The sequence below is a fragment of the Meles meles genome, chromosome 5 (genome assembly GCF_922984935.1).
Source record: "Meles meles chromosome 5, mMelMel3.1 paternal haplotype, whole genome shotgun sequence".
Lineage (NCBI taxonomy): Eukaryota > Metazoa > Chordata > Mammalia > Carnivora > Mustelidae > Meles > Meles meles.
The window spans coordinates 62,224,062-62,237,935 of NC_060070.1; the positions used below are offsets into that span (position 1 = coordinate 62,224,062).

Sequence of the window (13,874 nt, forward strand, 5' to 3'; positions counted from 1 at the left end):
GAGAGGGAGAGAGAATCTCAAGCAGACTCCCACTGAACATGGAGACCATCATGGCAGGGCTCAATATCACAACCCTGAGATCTTGGCCTGAGCAGAAATCAAAAGTCAGATGCCCAACTAACTGAGCAATCCAGGCACCCCAAAGAGTTATTTTTATAAAAGATCATTGTTGCTGTCTCACCTTTTACTCAAATCCTGTGATACATTTTGGGAGGAGTGGAATTAGATAGTTGCTCATTCCAGTCATGTGTCTAGTTACTCACTGATATGAGGAAGATGTGAGGGTGGTTACAGGGGTACAGACCCTTTCTTTTAGACAGGGTATCTAATGCACATATTCGTAATAATTTTTCTGCTCTCAAACATCATAATTTCTCATTGTAAAAATTTCCCAGTCTAATACTGCAATCTTAAAATCCAATTTAACACATCCTTTCATTGTATGAGAGTAGAATCTGATATATTTCCTAGGAGAAAATTCCCACCATAAAAATACGATTTTTTTAATTAAAAAGTTGATACCCCAGAACCAAATTAATTGCTCTTTCTTCCCAATAAATTATAGAGAATGATCACTGTCATTAGGAGGAAAATGGTATCATAGCACTCAAAACTGTTTATTTTTATAAACACAACTACCTGAGAAAATCAACTAGTATTAGACAGGAAAATAATCTGTTTGAAAGTAAATTTCTGTACAGACTGAGTTAAATATTATGTTCCAGTGAGATTAGCAAACACAAATAACAACAATGAAGAAAAAGCCACTAAAATTCTTAAGAGCAAATGATCTGCCGTTCTCCATTTCTGTATGTGAATGTTATCTGCTCCAGCTATCGGGAAGAGGCTGTCAATCAGCTCTATTGCTGGAATGAAGGAGTAGATGGTACAGTTTAATTTTATTATGGAAATTGATTTGCATCTTTTATATTTCTTGATTGAAACCTTTCCAGGTAATGGCATTGAAGAAGACTCATAAAACTGCCATGACTGAGGTAATAACTATTATTATGATCAAATTTAATAAAAAAAACTTGCCTGCAATATGGGAACTATGAATAATTCATGTAAACTGTTGCTTAAAATGTGATAGAGAGGGAAAGACTTGTAGAAAAAATCTTAATGTATCCAGACAGGGATGATAATTGGTTTTTGCAAATAATGAATACTTCATGTACAAACCAAGACTAACAAGGCTGGAGGAGAAGACTCCACAGAGAGGAAATAATACTACATATCTGATTTTTGCCAGATAAGAGGATAAGTGGCTTTTTAAAAAGCACTGTCAGAAAATGAATATTCTAAAAATTATATTTTAGAACATCATAGTGTTTCTTTTACATAAAGAATTGAGGAATATTTAAAATTCTGTATTCTTTAGAGAACAAACAGATGGTTACTAGAGGAGGTGAATTGGGGGGTTGGGTGAAATAGATAAAGGGGATTAAGAGCACAGTAACTTACCACGATGAGCTCTGGGTAATGTATAGAATTGTTGAATCACTATATTGTACAGTTGAAATTGAAATAATGCTATATGTTAACTATGCTGGAATTAAAATAAAAAATAAAGATTTCTTCCCTGAAAAAATTGAAAGTCTGTATTCATATGATTGTGAATGACCTATGAAAAAATGAACATTGACTCCAGTGATCAAATTTAACATTTTCCTGTGTATATTATTTAACAGTCTCAGAAGCCTAGAAATGCAAGTTAACCCTAAAGAATTTGTACAGAGTCAATACTGGAACAATATTTGTTTTGAAAAAGATGTTCAAAAATGTTAGTTTTAATTTATTTGACATATAGAATTTTTACATCCATACTTAGATCTCTAGCTATAATCTAATTCTCTGAGTTCTGTTTCAATTTAATGTTGGTTCTTTTAACTTTGTTAATCTCTCTGTTTCCTGCTTTTATTGGCTACCATCTGGTGGAAAAAAATTGCAATAGCAGAGGAAGGTTAAACTATATGTAATAAGACAAAGGTTTAATTATAAATATAATTGCCACCTAATACTACCGATAATCAGGATATCAAGGTGGGTGTTAAAATCTTGTTCTCACCATATCCAGTTCCATTATGACTATGCCTATTCAGCTCTTAAATAATATGAAAATTTGTATTTGTTTATATATAAAATATCTATCATACCTTAATATGTTTTAAAGAGGTAAGGACCAATTTGTTTTAACTATTTCAATGTAACCAGGATGCCCTGCCATAGACAGATTTGTTTTACATACATTGTTCCACAATAATTATTAATAGTACCCCTTCACTCTCAAACTGTATCATGTTAGATGACAAATTATACATTCCTTCTATATATATAATCAGCAATTTGCAGGGTACCTATGGGTATATTATGCACTGAACATTTTTATTTCTTTCAGAATTTCTGTTGAATTTTATTTTTCACTTATGTTAAATAATTCAGCATACATTACTTTGGGAATCTTCGTGAAGGTGATATCAAGAAAAAAAACTTTAATTTTTAATAAAAATGTAATAGTTGACCAGTTACTTCACATCTAATTATTTTGGAAGCATATTAAATAGAAAATTGCTTATAAAACCTGGAAGTTTTTCTTAAGCAGTTAATAGCGTGAAATACAAACATCTGTTCTTTGGTGAACTCATCATGTCTCAATATTGATCTCCCTGTGCTGAGAATAAATGGACTGAAAGAAAGATTTGACAGATATAATGCATTACTAAATACAGTACTTCTTAAAATCAATCAAAAGCCATTGCATCACATGTATATAATTGCATCCATAGATATATATAATGTGTATATCATATGGACAGAGTAATAATTCTGTATAATTAACAAATACTAATTATTATTTTATATTTTATGTAATACATAGAATTTATTTGTATAAGCATATAAATATATTTATACATTTATAATTTTATATATAATTTTATATAATAATACAATATTATTATTTGTTAATAATACATTCTCACTATCCATACTCAAGGAGTGCTATATAGTACTCCTTATGATTAATCCTTATGATCAAGAGTTTATAAATCTCAAAATTTCTCATTTATTGTATCTTACTTGTTATTTAAGTTGTAAATTTTAATCTTAAAAATAATTCAAAAATGTTATTATTGCTAGGTAATTTTTAAACATTTTAATGACCCTAGAAATCAGGAAGCCAACCTACTTGATTTGAAAGCAACAGAGGTTATATTCTAATCTGATATATGCTTATTTCTTGGTAAGTTACAATAATTATCTTCAAAATACTTTAAAGTAATATGACAACAGAAATAAACTATAGTATAAAATTTGTTGCAACTAGTTGAGTATTTAGCCATAATTAGATCACAAATATGTCATCCAGCTTTTGTTCATCATTTTCTATTTCTCCTTAAATGATTTGTTATTCCTGGCTATTAAGAAAGAACTTAATGTCAGAATAGTCATGAGAGTTTTTAAAATTTTGAATTCTGAAGTTTATATTTTTTTAAAGATTTTATTTATTTATTTGACACAGAGAGAGATCACAAGTAGGCAGAGAGGCAGGCAGAAAGAGAGGGGGAAGCAGGTTCCCTGCTGAGCAGAGAGCCCAATGCTGGGCTGGATTCCAGGACCCTGAGGTCATGACCTGAGCAGAAGGCAGAGGCTTAACCCATTGAGCCACCCAGGTGCCTCTGAATTCTGAAGTTTTTAAATTAAGAATTATAAAGGGGAAAATGTAAAATAAAATTCCCTGGTTCTTTAAAATATGAACTTAATAATGTTAAGTAATAAAGATAAAATGTGTTCCTTTATGTGTTTGTAATATGTAAATATTTCTTTTATGTATGAAAATTCTAAAGATTATATGATCTGTATTCTAACACAGATATATTATGTATATATCAGATACTATATATCTTTTTCTTTGTAGCATTCAATCAAGTAGCCTTCTCACACCACATCATCTGCCCCTTTTAGGTCTCATATATTGCAACATAGAATTTTATATATTTACAGTAAGATATATTAGAAAACACTAGTTGATACAATAAAATTAAAGTCATATAAATCATTTGTAAAACCCTGAAAACTCAACTCTGCATAATAGTATGTTGTAAAGGAAAAGCCACATGATCTTTGTTCTAAGTGCGGTACCAAAAAAAAAACAACCCCAAAACCTAGATTGTATTTATAAATAAGTATTCTTTTAAGTTTTTAAATGACTCAATGGATAATTAAGGTAATATTAATATTTGAGTTGAGCATAAAAGAGAAATAATGGCTGTAGTTTAAATATTGGTGAATATCTATATCTATTTATCTATCTATCTATACACAAACATACAATATTATTGAATTTCTTAGAAGGTGCTAGGAAACTAATTTGTATTATTGAATTTCTTAGAAGATGCTAGGAAACTAATTTGTTATTCTGAAAGCTGTTAAAAAAAAGAGTTCCCGTTTTCCTGTATAAATTGTATTGTGTGCTAATCAAAGATTTCATGAAGGAAAATTTCTTTTATAAAAATACCTGAACTGGGGGGCCTGGGTGGCTCAGTGAATTGGGCCTCTGCCTTCAGCTCTGGTCATGACCTCAGGGTCCTGGGATCCAGCCCAGCATTGGGGGGGGGGGGGGGTCTCTGCTCAGCAGGGAGCCTGCTTCATTGTCTCTGTGCCTGCCTCTCTGCCTACTTGTGATTTCTCTCTCTCTCTCTGTCAAATAAATACATAAAATCTTAAAAAAAATAAAAAAATACCTGAACTAATAAATTAATAAGGGTACTAGAATTCATAGATCACCATTTTGCAACCCCAGTGTCATTAATGTATATAGGTAATTGTCATAAATGATATCTTACAGAGCAAATCAACACCCAGCCATTATGGCTTTCTGATGCTAGTACTATGCATCTATTATGTAGAATTCCTTCTAAAATTCAAAACTGAATCTGTGGATCTAACTCATTATTCATAGAGAATAAGAAGACAGAAAAACATGCTAAAAGACCACAGAAAGGTAATCAGGAAAATTTAGACTATGTAAAACTATGTAGGGCCAGTGACCCATCTATTTTCAATAAATTCCCCAGGGGGAGGAAAAAAAATTAAAAGAAGAAAAGATAAATACATGAAGGTAAATTAAGAGACACACTAGTTAATTCCATTGTTTGGAACTTATTTGTATATTGATCCCAACAAATCCACTACAAAACTTTTAGGAGATAACTGGAGAAATCTGAACACTCACTGGATATTTGATGGTAATTAGGAGCTAACATTAGGAACTAAATTTATGGCAGTTGATTATATTGTGATCATGTTTTTGAAAGCTTGATTATTTTAAGAGGCATATATGAAATACAGAAGAATAAAGTGAGGGATGCCTGGGTGTCTCAGTCATTGACCACCGGCCTTCAGCTCAGATCCCAGGGTCCTGGAATCCAGCCCTGCATCAGTCTCCCTGCTCCACGGAAGTCTGCTTCTCCCTCTCCTACTCCCCCTGCTTGTGTTCCCTCTCTTGCTGTCTCTCTCTTTGTCAAATAAATAAAATAAAAATCTTAAAAAAAAGAATAAGATGATTTTCAGTTTAACTCTTTAAAGTGAGAAGGGGTTAATTAGTGGGGTAAAGACAAAATGGGTTGTGAATTTTTATTTATTGAAGTCAAATGATGGGTACATGGCACATGGTTACATTTCTCTCTTTGTATGTGTATATAAAATTATATGTATGTACATATATGTATATTCATATATATATAGTATGCTTTCCATGGATTTTCTTAATGTACTCGTATTTCTTTTAATTATTTTCTGAATGATTTTCTTTAATGTAAGTATACTTAAATATTTTATCTTAGACTTAGTAATATACTGTATTGAGATATTGGTGTTCAATGTATTGAGATAAGGGTGCTCTCTTTGCATTATATTTTTATGTTTTTGCTCTACATATTCAAACAAAGGAAAAGAAGGAATTTACAGAAATGCATTTTGTATAAAATAATGACTCATATAATTTTAGTCTAATGGTTTATCAATGAAACCTTTGATAGACAAAATATTTCCTTTACTGGATCTTGAATATTTGCACATGTTGGTTGTTTCAAATTTCCAATTATATGCTTTTTATTCCTCATAAATTACATTTTAAATCCTAAAGGTAATGCAGTTCACTGCATCCCAATGTTGGATTTTGCAAGACTTTTTATTCCCCAAATTATTACAGTTAGGCAATGATGGGAACAGCTAAATACATTGGAAGAAAGAGCATTTCAATAGGTAGGGCAAGTCACATTGATATATTATTTCATCTGAAATGACAGAATTTTTCCCTTATGAGAGGATTACTGAATGTGAGCTCTAAGCATACATTCTTTATCTATTTAGTTCGTATTATATATTTTTTTCATTCAAGTTTAAAGAGAAATGATGCATCAGGTAAAATATAGAGCGATGATGAAAGTTGTGGTGAAATTGGTTTTGATTAGGCTCATTTTTAAACTTTAGTGGGTTATTAATTTATGCATAAATGTCTGCTGCATTAAACATGCTTGCTATGATCAGTTTCTATGACAACCAGGAACCTGGTAGATTGTATTGATTTTTATAGGATGGTTTTCAAGGTTGTGACCAATTTATTAGTCCTAATTATTGTATTAAAATGATTGACAATAGTAACTGCAAAGTAAGTGATAGCAGTTCACCGTTTAAAATATTCTTATATTTTAAAGATCATTTACATGCTTAAAAATTTCTTATGCTAATAACTGGGGAAAGCAAAAATCAAAGAATGAGTCTAAAGTACATATTAAGCTAATGAAACTAGAATAAGTACAACAATTATGATTTAAGTTTAAAAATCCTGATTGGTTTTTATTTGACATAAAGAGGGTAAGAATATTTAATCACAAAAATATATTGATAAATCATCTCAGTACCTTTCAAACAACATAAAAGCTTAAACTAAGCCACGTTTCCTAGTTCAGTCTGTATAACAAAATACTACATAAATTACTTCTCACAATTCTTGCGGTTGGAAGTCTGAGTTCACAGTGCCAGCATGGTGACGACCCTCTTCTGGGTCATGAGTGAGCTAACTCTGCAGGTTATTTATTTATTTATTTTTAAATACAAGAGCACTAGGCTTATTATGAGGATCAGAGCTTCATGATCTAAGTAACTTCTAAAAGTCCCACTCTTTAATACCATCACGTTGGGTATTAGGATTTCAACATATGAATGGGGGAGCAGACACAGTCACACCATAGCACCTTGTTACCATAATCTTTATCATTTCCTTAAGACACATACCCTAAATTGCCTTTCATTTAAAGTTCTTTTTTAGCATTTACAAGGAAATGAGGTGGAATAATAGTTCTTTAAGCCCATGTACCCAAGCGCTCTAAAAAATCTAAGTAGTATCCTGTTTCTAAGATTATGGACTGGGGTTGGAGAACTTTGCATTGTCTATAAAAATTGCAAAATAATGATGTAAGATTTTGGCTCTCAGAGCTGCACCATGGTGATTGGCAAGAGCAAGCATCTCACAAAAGGCAGCAAAGAGGGAGCCAAAAAGATAGTAGTTGATCAGTTTTTTAAGAAACATTGGTATGATATAAGTAGGGTTGGAAAAATGTTAACCTGAAGGAGTCAAGGAACCAAAATTCTATCTGATGACTTCTAGGTTACTGTTTTTGAAGTGAGCCTTGCTGAATTGCAAAATGATGAAGTTGTTCTTAGAAAATTCAAGCTAATCACTAAGAATGTTCTGGGCAAAAACTGTCTGAGCAACTTCCATGGCATGGATTGTACTTTTGTGCTCTGTTATCAAAAAAGTACAGGCTATGATTGAAGCTCATGTTGAGGTCAAGACTTCTTACAGTTATTTGGTTCATCTAGTCTGTGTTGGTTTTACTAAAAAATGCAAAAATCAGATTCAGAAGACCTAAATTCAGTACCAAAGGTTTGCAAAATCCAAAAGAAGGTGATGAAATTCATGATCCCAAAGTTGTAGACCAATGACTTGAAAGAGGTTTTCAATAAAATGAGTGCAGAGAGCACAGAGAAGACAGAAAAGGATTGCATGTTTGAATTGGGAAATTTAATGGAGCTTCATGGTGAAGGAGGTAGTATTGGAAAGCTATCAGAGATGAGATATGTGCTAAAGTTGAACAAACTAGTAAGTATGAGACACTAGTCCAAGAATCTGTTTAAAATTCACTCTTTAAATGTTGAAAAAAAAGTTTCATTATGGAAAAAAATAATGTTATGAATACAGTTTGGGGAAGGGACTTGAGTTTTCTTAAAACACAAATTCTTCTAAAATAATCCTTGGAGGGGTGTCTGGTTCACTTAGTTGGTTAAATGTGTGCCTTCCACTCAGGTCAAGATCTCAGGATCCTTGGATCCGGCCCCACATCCTTGCTCAGTGGGGAGCCTCCTTCTCCTTCTTCCTCTGCCTGCTTTTCCCCTTCTTGTGCTCTCCCTCTCTCTCTGTCAAATAAATGAATAAAATCTTAAAAAATAATCCTTGGAAATGCAAAATTGCTCTTTCCAAATGACTATAAAATCCAGATTTATACAAATGTCAAGTTTGTATAAGGTAGGTCAAGGAAGCTACCTTTCCAACATTTCTCTAGTGAAATATGATGAATAAAATATTTTATTGTATTTGTATTTTAATGTATTTCAATGTGCTAATGTGTTTATTCATATTTTCTTTTATGTTTAGCAGTTTTTCTATATTGGTTCAGAAATTTTCACTACTAAAAAAAAAAAAAAAAAAGAAATTTTCACTACTAGTAAAACTTTTCCCTATTGACTCCTAAAGATTCTGTAGCTTTAGCTTTTACAGTTTACACTTTTACATTAAAATTGTATGTCTTATTTTTTGACTGTATGGCGAGGAAGCAAATTAAATTAGTTTTTCTTAGAATTTCAAATGTGCGTGCAGACATATTTTGGGGACTCCTATTATGTTCTGGTTATTAATAAGGCTGTATGCCAGTCTTAAGTTTGTGCTTTTACCCATACAACTTAGAATCAGCTTGTCAATTCCTAGAAAGTATCTTTTGAAATTAGCACTGGAATTACATTTATGAGTAATAAATATACATTTATATTATTTATTTATAATAAATATACATTTATTTATTTATATATATATTTAATATATATAAATATAATAAATATGCATTTATTCCATTTATTCCACATTCTGTTGGTAAAAATTGACATCTTTGTAATCCATCCCTACATTTATTTAGTTATTTAAATATCTTTAAACTTTAAAATGCTACAAATATAAACTTAAAGGTATATAACAACTTCTGTTTAATTTATTTGTGATTGTTTTATAGTTTAAATTCTATTGTTAATAGTACATATCATGAAATTATGTTTAATGTTGTTGGTTTATAAAAATGTAATTGATTTTTAAAACAGTATTATATCTATAATCTTAGTAAACTTACTGAATTTTGTTAGCTATAGTTGCTTTTTGATTTTTCTGGACATTTATATTATCTATAAATAATGGTCATCATAAAGCATTTTGTTTTGTTCTAGATCTTGACTGAAATCATTATAACCTTCTCTCTTTGTATAATATGTGATGTAATCATTGGTTAAAATGTTTTAATGTTTTAAGGAAATGTAATCTACTCATAGTTAGCTAAGAAATTTTTACCATGAGCATATGTTATATTTTTTGGAATACTGATTTTATGCCTCTGTTTAAAATAAGTTATAGTTTTTTTTGCCTCTAATATTAGCTCTGAATTATATTAACTGTTTATAATTTTTACCCAATGTAGTATTCCTGGGATAAATTATCCTTGATGATGATAAGTTGTATTTTTTAAATATATTTCTGAGTTTGGTTAATAGTTGTTTAGAATTTTGTATCCTTGTACACGGGTCAGATGATATAGTAACTACTTTTTTCATACTGACTTGGCAGATTTTATTGTTAGTGTTATACTGACTTTACTAAATTAGATGATGGCTATTTCCTTTTTTCATTTTCTGGAAAAAAATTAAGAATGAAATTATTTGATTAGCAAAATTTAATTTAAGAGTTTAATAAAATTTAATAAGTAAGACCATTTGAGACTGCTGTTGATCTTCATCAGAACATTTCTAAACATTTATTTATTTATTTTTGTATATTCTTGTGGAATTACTTAGGACTTTTTTCTCTAGATTCAACTTTCAGAAATTTTCTGTTTCATAGTATTTGTTTAATCTTAGTGTTAAGTAATTTGGCAACATCGTTCATAATATTTCCTAGTAATTTTTAGTATCTATAGCATAAGTAATTATTATCTTTTAGAATTTTAATATTATTTGATCTTCTTTTTCATTTTCTTAATTTTTCAGAGTTCTGTTAATATTATCAGTTTCTTTCGAAGAATAACTTTTGAGTTTGTTGACTCTATCTACTGTATCTCTGGTTTCCTTTTTTTCCCATTACTTTTACTTTCTTTGCAGATGCATATCCTTTCCATTTTTCTGTCTGGGTTGTGGAATTTTTATTGATGAGTTGCATAAATTCCTTTTATATTGTAAATATTATTTCTTTTCTGATCTAGATGAAACAAAAATGTTTTCCCAATCCCATCACCAATTTTGGTGTCCTTCATTGAAGAGAAACCTACTTAGATGTATCACTATAATCATTTTTGTTTTGATAATTTGTCTTTCTGAAATTTTCTGTGTTATTTCTCAGCTATTACTCTTACTCCTTTGTCACAAATATAGCTCCTTAATTTACCTCTGCAGCCTTTGAAATTGTATCTTAGCGTGTTTTCTTTAATCTCTTTGGGACTCTTCTTTCTGTGGGATTGAAGAATGACTTTTCACTTTCCCCATATGGATGATATTTCATTTCACCCTTGATTGATGCTGCCAAATTTATTCTATATTAAATTTCTGTGTATGCATAAATCCATCTGTAGCCTATTTTATTCTAATTACCTATATTTCTGTTGTGGATGTTTACTTCTTTGAGCATGTACTTCACCTTTCTGTGTGATAAGTCAGTCAACGTTTTATTTTCCAGCTTTAGGTGTACTTGGTTATTTGTATATTCTGACATAAATTTTTAATATATCAAGTTTCTTTAAAAATTCCAAATATCTTAAAACATGTTTTAATATACTTGATTCATGACTCATAATATATGCAGTTCACATATAACTTACATAAAATAATTAAATATCTGGATCATTTCTGTGTTTGCTGTCATTGTCTCTTTGTTCTCTTGATTATTAGTTACATATACTCATTTTTTGTATATTCATTAATTTGCAAGTTTGTGAATATTTGTGATATATTCTAGGCATTTTGTCAAAGAATAGGGTTTTACATAGATGTATTTTCTATATATTTTTCTTTTCTTTTCTTTTTTTCAGTGTAAGACAACTAAGGGAATTATCTATCTTCTCAGTCCATTCAGAGATTTATCTTGGTCAGGTCTTGCTTACAGCTTTGAGAAGGCTTAGTCTTCTTTAATTTCACCTTTACAGATGTGGCCTTCTAAATTTTCTAAAGTATAGGATTAAGACACTCATAGTTTTCTGTCTCTTTAGCTCTGAAAATTTGAAAGAATACAGAGATTCCTTGCCCAGCTATCTAGCTACCTTCCCTATACAGCTTCATAACCAGGCAAATGCCTAAGGCAGAGAATAGTATGCTTATGGCTTTCTTTTTCTCCAGCAGGTATTTGTTTCCTAAAACAGGCAGGGAATACTGCAGGAGATTCTTTTTTTTTTTTTTAAAGATTTTATTTATTTATTTGACAGAGAGAGATCACAAGTAGATAGAGAGGCAGACAGAGAGAGAGAGAGGGAAGCAGGCTCCCTGCTGAGCAGAGAGCCCGATGTGGGACTCGATCCCAGGACCCCGAGATCATGACCTGAGCCGAAGGCAGCGGCTTAACCCACTGAGCCACCCAGGCACCCGGAGATTCTTTTTTTTTTTTTTAGAAATTTATATATTAACTCTTCAGCCCCTCTTACTCACTGTCTGCTGAATAGCTAGTTAGCAGTTATATCATGGGGAATCAAGTCATGTGGTTGAAACCCTTAGGTTAAAAATGTATTACTTCTTCAAGAGCAACTGCAAAAAAATTGTTGACTTCTTTCCCAGGGACTCCTAGTTTGAATTTACCCCAGTCTTCAGCTAGTGCCCAGGATCCACAAACAAAATGTTTGGAGATGATATAACTTGAATGATGGATACATTGGACAATGTGTATGGACAATGGCAAGACCATATGTGAGAGCAGATATCTGACCTGCAAACTGTGTAGCAAATAGTCCAGAAAGTCAAATCAAAATTTTTGCAGCAGTCAGCCCAGGTAGTCAGAACCTGGACAAGGCCTACTGGCTTCCTTAAGTTTTGCCCTCACTCTCAAATCAGATATGCTCCCCAGAACAGTCACATAGGATACCCCACTTCTAGTTAACCTGCCTCTGGCTTCCCTATACTACTACCTCTAAAGAAAGCATAAACTAAACCTCCCTTTTTTTTTTTTCCTTCATCCTAAAGCTTTTCTACTCCCCTAACTGCCTTTTGAGTCTCTGCCAAACGCTGTGATGGTGGCTGATTCCCTTCTTCTAGCAAGGTCTCAGTGGATAACCTCTCTTCTCATTTGTCTGCCTTTGTTTATTACTACATAATTCGTCTTAGAAGCCTTCCTCTTTCCATGGAATTTTAGTTCGTCTAAGCCATTCATTTATGATATTAATTTATAAGGTTTTATTTTTTAATTTATCTACTTTTTTTCTGGCTTTAGCAGCAGAAGCACTGATATGCTATGAACTTCTGAATTCTTGTGAGAACAGGTTCAGGTCAAAGTTTTAATGGAATATAAAACTCTGAGACCATTCAAGTTTTGTACCTGGACAATACTAGTTGTTTAACTGTATGAAGCTCATCTATCGTCACATAAAGAAAAATTCTTCCACACGCACAGAATGCTGTCCTTGCTTCTTATCTCCAATTCCTTAACCAAAAAAAAGTGTCCTAGGAGTTATGATTGGACAGTTCAGAGCAGGAGTTGGCAAATAAGGCCCTTGGGCCAAATCCGGCTAGTCACCTGTTTTTTTTTTTTTTTCTTTTTAGTTTAGTTTAGTTTAGTTTTGTTTTGTTTTAGTAGACTTTTTTGAGAACACAACCACACATTTTTGTTTATATATTATCTATGAATGTTGCTTTAGTTCCATAATGGCAGAGTTGAGTTGTGACAAAGACAGCCTGGCTGATAATATCTAAAATATTTATAATTTCAGACATGGGTTCTTTTTTTAACTCTAGAGTTTTTATTGGATTCTTTTTTATAGTTTAATTTATCTTCTCATTAAGTTTAGTCTTTTTAAATAAACTTGAACATATTTACAACAGGTCTTTTAAAATTCTTGATTACCATTATCTCTGTCATTTCTGGTTCTATTTCTATTTACTAAATTTTTTCCTGGTCATGAGTCACATTTTCTTGTCCCTGTGTAAAAATTGTTATTTTTAATTTGATGGCGGGCATTGTGAGAGTTATGCTGATGAAAGTCGGGTTTTGTTGTCTTCCTTTGAAGTATATATAGATTGTTCTTGTGGGCAGTTAGTTTAAGCTTTGTTAGAACACATCTAGATTAACAGTAAAAGTAGTTTAATTTTAATAAGAGTGGTTTAATTTATTATAAGAGTAGTTAGGGCACATACAGATTAATTCTAAGAAGTAGTTCAATATTAAAGTGTGGTATTTCTGAAGTCTGTGCTGAATGCTCTGGATAGTTAACTAGTTTCTACTATGCCTTATTAGAATTTGAGAATATAACAGCCAATGCTGTTCTGTTTATGGTTAGTAACTTTGTACTTCTAGTTAGCAGTTA

General features: G+C 31.4%; 1 pseudogene; it reads left to right on the top strand.

Annotated features, from left to right (window-relative positions):
* Positions 1–7,504: 7,504 nt before the first annotated feature.
* LOC123942116 lies at positions 7,505–8,199 on the top strand (annotated as a pseudogene).
* The last annotated feature ends 5,675 nt before the right edge of the window (positions 8,200–13,874 follow it).